Source organism: Danio rerio, chromosome 13, assembly GCF_052040795.2.
Source record: "Danio rerio strain M-AB ecotype USA chromosome 13, GRCz13ab, whole genome shotgun sequence".
NCBI lineage: Eukaryota > Metazoa > Chordata > Actinopteri > Cypriniformes > Danionidae > Danio > Danio rerio.
In genome coordinates, this window is record NC_141033.1 from 19,246,237 (window position 1) to 19,255,970 (window position 9,734).

Genomic DNA, 9,734 nt, shown 5'->3' on the forward strand with positions numbered 1-9,734 from the left:
TCCCTTGGGGTGTCTTCAGCGTAATCATTCGTCATATCCGGGATCGATAGAATGTAAACATGACGTTAATGAGCACAGTTAAAATAGACATTCTAGAATGGATGCCGATTGTGAATCTTGTGATACTCTGTGAAATGCTAAGCTAATTAATTAAATCATACAGTTCAAAATAGTTTTTTTTTATTATGGTGTGATGGGTTCATGCGTTCAGCCAATAACTCACTCCTCATGTTGTGGGATGCTTTGAGACATGTGAGAAGCATTTTCTAGCTAATATGATTATGTATACAATTATATGGTCAGTTGCATTTTGTTTTTTGCATTTAACATATTTTCCTGCTGCCGACCATGACCTTATCAACAGATTTTTTAGGTGCATGTTGGAGCACAAGGATTGTGCTTTATGTTAACCATTTATAAACAAGGCACAGTGGTTCAGTGGTTAGAAATGTTGCCTCACAGCAAAAAGGTCATCAGTTCAAGTCCTGGCTGGGTCAGTTGGCATTTCTGTGTGGAGCATGTTCTCCCCATGTTGGTATCCTCCAGCTCCGCTTCCCCCTACAAAGACATGATGATATAGGTGAATTTAATAAACTAAACTGGCCCTAGTGCATACCTGCCAACACTCCCGTTTTTCCTGGAAGTCTCCGATATTTCAGACCCATCTCTCGCCACCCACCCGTTTTGTTATTTTTCCCGGAAAACTCCTGTATTTTCAACCATCCCTCCCCCCGATCCTCAGCATATTGTTACAGTCTATGAAAGACCCAGGTCGCCAACATTGGTATAGGATCCAATCGCAGCGGCAGCCCGAAACACGCTACATAGTTGTTAGTAACACCACGGTACACAGTACCCAGTTCTAAACAGTGTTATTGAGACACTACTACCCCAAACCTATCCCCTTCCAAATTTTCAAAGAAAAATGTTGGCAGGTATGCCTTAGTGTGTGCAAAAAAGGGGAAGGAAAAAACATATGCCGGATTAGTGGTGACCTGTGAAACAGAGACTAAGCCAAAGGAAAATCAATTTATAATCTATAAATAAACATTGACCTGATAATACTTGCATAAATAATTCAATAAATATCTATAAAATGTAATTAATTAAAAATATTAAGTAATGTTTTAATTTATTAATCACTGTTTTATTGCCAATGTGTACAGAAAAAAAGCCACTATATAACTTCTAGGGTATGAAACTTTTTGATTCTCAAAAATGCAATAATTTGTATGAAGATTAATGTCAGATGAACAGAATTCCTGCAAACTTTTCCAACTAGTCAAACAGTTGTTTGGACAAACAAGTTCATATCGCTAAAAAAAATATTTTCTCGACTTTCTAGGTTCCCTACAAATTCTTATGTATTTTTATGTGAAAGACTTTATATAAATTGTTTGCTAAAAAATTTACATATTTATGAACCTCTGTTTCGTTCTTCGGTGATAGTTGAAACATGACACTTTCTTACACAGTGTTTGCTGAAAGGGCCATTTTTTACTGTAATGTAAAGGTGTCAATTCAAACTATAGCCATATCATTAAAGTATACTGTCTTAAATATATGGTATTATCAAACTATCATAACAGTGTGGTTGTAATTACTTAAATGACAATGAATTAAAAATTGTAAATGCATTGTATCAACCTACTAACAACTTGGCTCAAACCCTCAAGATGATCTGAAGTTTTAAGCTATATCTTTTGATCAGATCAATATGAATCAACCCAGGCTCATTCTGATTACATACTCCTATATCCATTTTGTAGAGAAAAAATACATCCGAGGAGCTACGTTTTTTTTTTGCAGTTTTGTTTTCGTGAATCCACCAGAGGCCGGTGTGTGCACTTTTTCAGATCTCAAATTTCTTAAGCGATTGCCATTCAGCACCTGCTGATCTCACGGAAATCAACTTAAGGCCACTGTTGACACTAACTTACTGACTGAAAAGTCCACCGACGTACATGTTGAGCTAACGGACAAACTGGCAACAGCGGAAAAGCTGTACATATGGAGGTAAGCAATTCTTTTTCAGCTCTTAAGCAAAAAAGGAACGGCCTCATACTGGCCTGTAGCATTCATTTTAAAGATGAAATGCAGCCATACGTATTTCTGGCTACATAATTCGTGATCTCCAGAAATGTTTATAGGGCTACGTTTTCAGAATGAGTCAGTGTTGCTATGAATCCTACAACCACCCAATCCAAGACATCATCCATGCTAGAAACAAGAGTAATCCAATGAAGTCATGGCAACTCATGCTCATAACATGTTAGTAGTATGTTAGGCGGCAACCTATTCATTCATGTTGAAGCAACCTACTTATTCATGTGAATTCAACAATATATGCTAATCATGCTAGCAACATGCTAATTTGTTCATTGCCAACCTAAAATCAAAGTTTTCTCTGCCATGAGTATATTGAAGCAAAGCAAATTTTTTTTAACCCCTTGTACATTACATGTGCATTCATGAAGCTAAATGCAGCAATTCATTTAACAGTCACTGTTTTCGCTAACAACAAAGTTTATGTAGCATAGCTGTTGTGCACATATTTCAAGAGGCTTGGTCTTAATTGTGGGTGGCAAACTGTTAATTAGCATTACTAATTCTCAAACATTCTGGTGATGAATATTCATAGAGAACATGTGAGATTCTAGGACAGTCCAAATTGAATAAAGCACGGCAAAAGTGACAATCTGAAACATTTCTACCACTATTTTTACTAGCTGTGTGGGTGTGGTAAGAGCACCCTGGGGATTTAATCACGTAACCTAATTTCGAGTAAGTGAAGAATGGCGTGAGTTGCCAAATCAAATACGCGACAAGAGAAGAGGTGGGACAAGAGATCCAGCCGCTCCCCAGGGGGAAATCAGCACAGAAGGTCACATGATCAGCCCAGGATGGCACCTCCTTCCAGCCGGTTTTATCACCCCTCCTTGCCGCTCCTATAATTAGGTTGGTTAACATACTGCTGCGTATGCAGTCATGTTGACTGGGAACTTAATCAAGTTACTATTGAATTCTTCTCTCCTCTCGCCCATGGTGACAGTTTTAGTTGCAGAGTTATAGCAGTGACCTATAGATGGAAATTAGCTGTGGACACAAGTTTGTTCTTTTCCCCACTCCTGTGTGAAAATATTTAGCAAACTGTTGACAAGTGTGAAAAATCGAAGGAAACAAAATGTTCTGCATAAGTACAAACCATGAAATATGCAGCAAGGGCACGCGGCGGTAGGGCACGCGCACCGCGGACCGGCAGTCCATTAGGCGTGATAGACATTTCACTTACCTAAGTCAAATATAACAGTCGAGCATTCATTAATACAAGGAGAGGGCCTCTGAATCAAACCCACCATCTGCTTAAAACGACAGAATAATCTACAACTCATGATTAGGTCTAAGGAGTGGAATTTCACTTTAATCTTTTTCAGGGCTGGAAATTTCCATCTGCGCCGTACAGCACATCATTTTTCTTCAAGACAAATGTGCTGTTTTTCATGTTCCAAAATTAGATCAGAAGAGAACGATTAATCATGTCATGGCCTGGGAAAGGAAACAAAGATCTGATTTTTCCCTCCTGACTCCGGCCCGTGGTGTGCAGCCCATCTTCGCCTCGTCGCGTCGTGCTTCTTCTTCTGGCCTGACATCAAAGGCGACGAGTGATGTACGCAACGCAGCCGATTAATGCGAAATTACGGAAGTGACTTGAATTAGCCGAGCCACCCTTCCCCGTGGCAGATGGTGGCCTGTTTGTTTGTGACACCATAACCAAATCTAAAGTTGGGGAAGCGAGCCACTGGGGCTGCAAATTAGTGCGACCACACAACTGTCAGGTGCTGGCCTCCATTGACAGTTGTAGCCCATTACAGGGACATTGATGTTTTCACGGTGTGACAAAAAGGAATCCTTTTTTTCTGTACCAGAAGAGCTGTCTGTCAGCTTGCTCTCAAGTCATAACAAATCACTAGCACTCAGCTGAGGCTGAACACTCACCGCGTCAGGGGAAGATAAATGACCTGCAGGCCTTTGAAGTGCTTTGGCAGTTCAGATGGGTCCGCGGCGCTGACAGAGAAATATACACAACAGCGCAACCAATAATGAGAACATTAAACATTCCTGCCTCCTGACAGCCTGACAGAACAGCCAGAGCTGACATCAATCATCTACAGAGGCATAACCTTGACAATTAGTCTCTTCTCTGATATCGGGTCTAACCTGGTGCACTCGCCCTGTATGATCCTGCTCGTCCACTGTGGACCAGAGGAGATCTGACTCTTTTTGTTTTTCCTTCATCCGAGGGCGCTGATGATGTGCTATGTGTAAATGTATCACTGAATAAGAATTTTAGTCAATTAAATTATCGAAATTACTTTTAACTTGATGAGAATTTTCAAGTTAGTGAGTCATTAGTGCATAAAAAATTATTATTTTTATTATTATGGTGTCGACAATTTTAATTTTAAAAGATGATAATAATAATAATAATAATAATAATAATAATAATAATAATAATAATAATAATATTATTATTATTATTAATAACAATAACAATAATAAAAATAATAAAGACAATAATATTTTATTAAAATTGTCAAAAATTATAAAGAAAATGTAAATATTTTAAAATACCAAACTATTCTTTTTATTATTATTATTATTATTATTATTATTATTATTATTATTATTATTATTATTATTATTATTATTATTGTTATGGGGCTGTGCGGTGACACAGTGGGTAGCGCTGTCTCCTCACAGCAAAAAGGTTGCTGGTTCGAGCCTTGGCTGGGTCAGTTGGCATTTCTGTGCGGAGTTTGCATGTTCTCCCCGTGTTCACATGGGTTTCCTTCGGGTGCTCCGGTTTCACCAAAAAGGCCAAAGACATACACTAAAGTTTACTAGTTTGATTACTAAAATTGTACATAGTGTAGGCTGTTTATGAGAATGAGGGTGTATTGGTGTTTTCCAGTGATGGGTTGCAGCTGGAAGGGCTTTTGCTGTGCAAAGCATATGCTGGATAAGTTGGCGGTTCATTCCACTGTGGCAACCCCTGATTAATAAAGGGACTAAGCTGAAAAGAAATAAAGTATTATTATTATTATCATTATTATTAATAATAATAATGTGTAATAATATAAATACTATAATAATGTAACAATTTTTTATAAAAAAATTAAACATTTGTAAAACTATCTATTTCCTTTTTCAGTAATAGCCTCTGCCATTATTAATACAACCTAAGCTCATTCTGAAAACGTACAGCTACATTCATTTCTCATTTCTGCAGTTACCATATACATCCCAGGAGCATTATTTGGTTTTTTTTGCAGTTTTTATTTTCGCAATTCCACCACAGGCCGCTGTCGACTGACTGAATGAATGAATGACTGACTGACTGATCAACTGACCCTCCCTCCTCCTTCCCTAAACCCTACACGTTTTCAGATTTTACCACATTCTCACCTTGTTATTTACTTGTTTATTTAATTTTTTGTCTTTTGTTTTTGTCTTACCTGCTTTCTGGAATTGTTCTTTGCCAAACTAAAACCCTGTCATTGTGGTCAACTCCTCTCTGCATCTCAAGTCCATGGACGTATATGTCAAGCTACCGGACAAACTGGTAACAGCAAGAAAAGCAGTTTATAGGGAGGTAAGCGGTCAGCTGGTAAATAAGAAATAACGCCTTGTAGCATTCATTTTAAAGACGAAATGCAGCCATACGTACTTCTGGATACACAATTTGCCATGTCCAGAAATGTATATAGGGATACGTTTTCAGAATGAGCCTATGTTGCATTAATAATAATAATAATAAGAAGAAGAAGAATAGTAATAATAATAGTAATAATAATAATAATAATAATAATAATAATAATGATTATAAAAATGCAAATTCCAAAAATATTTTAAATTAAATTAGAGCAACAATGTTAAAACTCAAGCAAACAATACATATTTAAATAGTTTTCATACAACAACAACAGCAACAATTATTATTATTATATAAATAAAATAAATAACCAAAATAAAATAAATAAAAAGTAATAAAGTTATAAGGACTAGTATACATAATATAACAATGAAAAATGGCAAACATAAATATTAATTGTAAAAATGTGTAAAATTATCTAATTCTTTTCAAATATTCATTAAAGCTATTATATTATATTATATTATATTATATTATATTATATTATATTATATTATATTATATTATATTATATTATATTATAGATGAGAATGTCCCTCCATTTATTTCTTTTGTTTCTCTTTCACTGAGACGTAAGGAAGAAGAGACATAAGGACTGTAGTTTTTAGTGGGCGTTTGGCTGGGCACACGTTTACTGTACAAAGCTTTAAGCTGCATGGGATTGTCATCATAGCCTTGAGTGTAATTAAAAATCTGATCTCCATAAGCTGTACATTTACGCTTATCCACCCCCCCAATGCCCCCTTGTGTTTTTCAGCCCTGTTCCCTTTTTTGCTGTGTCTCCGAGCAATAAGAAACGAGACAAATATAAAGTCATTAGCCTGAGAAAATATGTGGATGTTTGAGCTCCAAAAATCATTGCTGTACCCTGCATACATTATAGATCTCTGAATATGGGCATTAATGATGCCCTTCAGGCATTTTGGAACCATATAAATATTTCCATTTGAGACGCCCCTCACGTTTCTGTTTCTAACGACTCAAAGAACGAAAGAAAAGAGAGAGAAGCCCAAGCTGCAAAACATAATTTGTCAAGAGGCCTCATAACACTGCTTAACAAGACTATATGAATTACAGTGCTCTTAATCTGCCTTTAAATCATGTTTTTAATCAGAACGGAGGTTCAGGGAAATGCAGTCCCTCTTTAAACACATCCTTCATACATGTTATAATCACTACCATGACGCATTCACAGTGAGAAATAGCAGAAAGGATAAAAGCATGAATGTATGAAGTTCCTGGAAGTTTGCCTTGGTGGAGTGTTTGCTGAAAGTGGCCTTCTGAATTTTCCATGTTCCTCTCATTAATGATGGAGGAGGAGATGGTGTGAACATAGCTGTGGATTTGGGTATGGATGGTAGACTCCCCTGAGAAATCACTACAAATATTTCTACACTGAGAAAATCACTCAACTGATTTTTAAAAAGATTACTCTTTTTTTTTTTTAAGTAGGAGTGTGTTTTTACAAAGAATACCGTTTCAGGGAATTTTTATCCCCAAAATGTCATGTTTAATGAAACATGTTTCAATACTAGTGGAAATCTACACCATCTTTTTAACAGTATAGGCTAGAGAGTGTGGCTGGGTCAGTATACGACTGTTAATTGTCACCTTGGAATTATAAGGTTCTATCTGCATTTTGAGATAATGAGCTTTAAAGTTTTTGCATTCCATAGCAAACAGTTTTTATGTAACATTTGTTTTTTAAATAAAAAGTCTTAAAATGTAATCAACTTCCCATTAAAAAAACCCATAAAAAAACATCACATAATGTACATAAGTTGTCATTTAATAAGAATATGTCAATAACTCAATCTTGACAAAAATGCCAGGTAGAACATTATAATTCTAAGGTGGCATAATAAATATTGTATTTTATTTAACATCTAGTGCATGTTGTATTTACAAAATGTATTTTGTAAGTTAAAGTAATGTTTTTTAGATAAAACCTGACAGCCATTTAAGCCATTAGACATAAATAAATAAGCAGAATGTACAATATCATATATTAACCATAAACATGTTTTTAGTATAATAATAATAATAATAATCATCATCATCATCATCATCAATACATTAAAAATAATAACTGATATACTATTACTACTACTACTACTACTACTAATAAGGATGATGTATGATAATAAAAATAATGATGATAATAATAAAAATAATAATAATATTAAATAATAATAATGATAATAATAATAATGACAATAAGAACGATAATAATAATAATAATTAAAAAAATAATAATAATGATACTACTACTAATAATAAAGATAACAACAACAACAATAAAAAATAATAATAACAATATTAATAATAATAAGCATCATCATCATCATCATCAAGTAATAAAAATAATTACTGACATTCTTCTTCTTCTTCTTCTTCTTCTTCTTATTATTATTATTATTATTATTATTATTATTATTATTATTATCATTATTCATTCAATCATTTTCCTTCAACTTAGTCTCTTTATTCATCAGGGGTCACCACAGCGGAATAAACCACCAACTTATGCAGCATATGTTTTTCACAGCGGATGCTCTTCCAGCTACAACCTTGTACTTGGAAGATAATAATTAATAAATTAATATTCACATTGTTCACATTACACACGTATGCTTTTTGTAAAACAACATTATTATTATTTTTATGAATTTTATTATTATTATTAGTATTAGTATTAGTAGTAGTAGTAATAGTAGTAGTATTGTTGCAACCCAAGCTCATTTTGAAAACATGTAGCTGGAGGTACACATGGCTGCATTTCATTTTTTCAAGCGAATGCTATGGGGCGATGTGACGCCGTTCCTCTTCACGCTCGCCTGCTGACTGCTTACTTCCGTGTGGAGAGCTTTCCTACTGCAACCAGTTTGTCCAGTTAGCTTGTCGTGTACATCAGCAGAGTGGAGACACGGATAGGAGCTGACCACCACGACGGCGATGACCGGATTCAAGTCTGAGAAAGAGCGGTTTATAACAGGGTGAGAATGAGGTGAAATTCGAAAACATGGGCGGGTGGGTCAATCTGTAAAACTGGTTGGGTTTAGGGAAGGAGGAGGAGGGTGGGTTGACCGATTGGCCGGTCGCCCAGTCAATCATTTAGTCAGTCAGTCAGACAGACGGTCACTCGACAGCGGCCTCCAGTGGCTTTACGCGAGAACATCGCAGGCATGAACAACGCTCGTGAGAGCCGTTCGTAATGCGAAAAAGCGCAAACAGCGGGCTCTCGCAAATTCGCAAAAACTGCACAAATACATATCTCCCGGGATGTATTTCGCAGTCCCCAGAAACGTCCGCGGGACTACATTTTCAGAATGAACCTGGGTTAAAATTATTATTATTATTATTATTATTATTATTATTAGTAGTAGTAGTAGTAGTAGTAGTAGTAGTAGTAGTAGTAATAGTAGCAGTAGTATATTTGCATAAATATAACAATAAAATAATTATTCATAAAACACCTTATTTTTGTACTACTACTAATACTACTAATAATAATAAAATTAAGAAGAATTATGTTGTATAATTTTATAGTTTTAACACAATACATTTAGTAAAAAAAACAAACAAAAACAAACAAACAACAACAACAACAACAATAAACCTCAAATGCAAAAATTAATGATTAAATGATCAAAAACCACTTACGCACATTGGCCACTTACTCACAGATAAATGCCAAGTAGTTATTCCAGCAATTTTTGGGAAGTGACAACTGAGCAGCCAATGTTCCGGTAACTTCACATTCTCTCTCTCTCTATATCTCATCCTGGCACTAACTAACCCACGTGTAAATCAGCGGAGACGCGCTGACCCCCGCTATGTGTCTCGTCTCGGGTTTCCGGCACTTGCGCAGAGCCTCTCGCAGAACGCTTCGTTACAGCATGAAAAATGAGTTATGTGGAATGAAGACATTTCCCCTTTGACTAGCACATTTGCAAAAAGGTATGTCAAGGATGTGAGGCGAGGGCTGTGGGCAACCTTTCAAGAGAGTATTTTTTACTTG

The 9,734-nt window shown here is 35.7% G+C and overlaps 1 long non-coding RNA gene across 1 annotated transcript; it reads right to left on the minus strand.

Moving 5' to 3' along the window:
- Positions 1-163: 163 nt before the first annotated feature.
- LOC147834174 (uncharacterized) lies at positions 164-9,505 on the minus strand. The gene is made up of 2 exons (XR_015505848.1): positions 9,398-9,505; positions 164-558 (listed from the first exon to the last, which is right to left on the minus strand). It is a non-coding gene; the product is annotated as an uncharacterized LOC147834174 (long non-coding RNA).
- Positions 9,506-9,734: the final 229 nt, after the last annotated feature.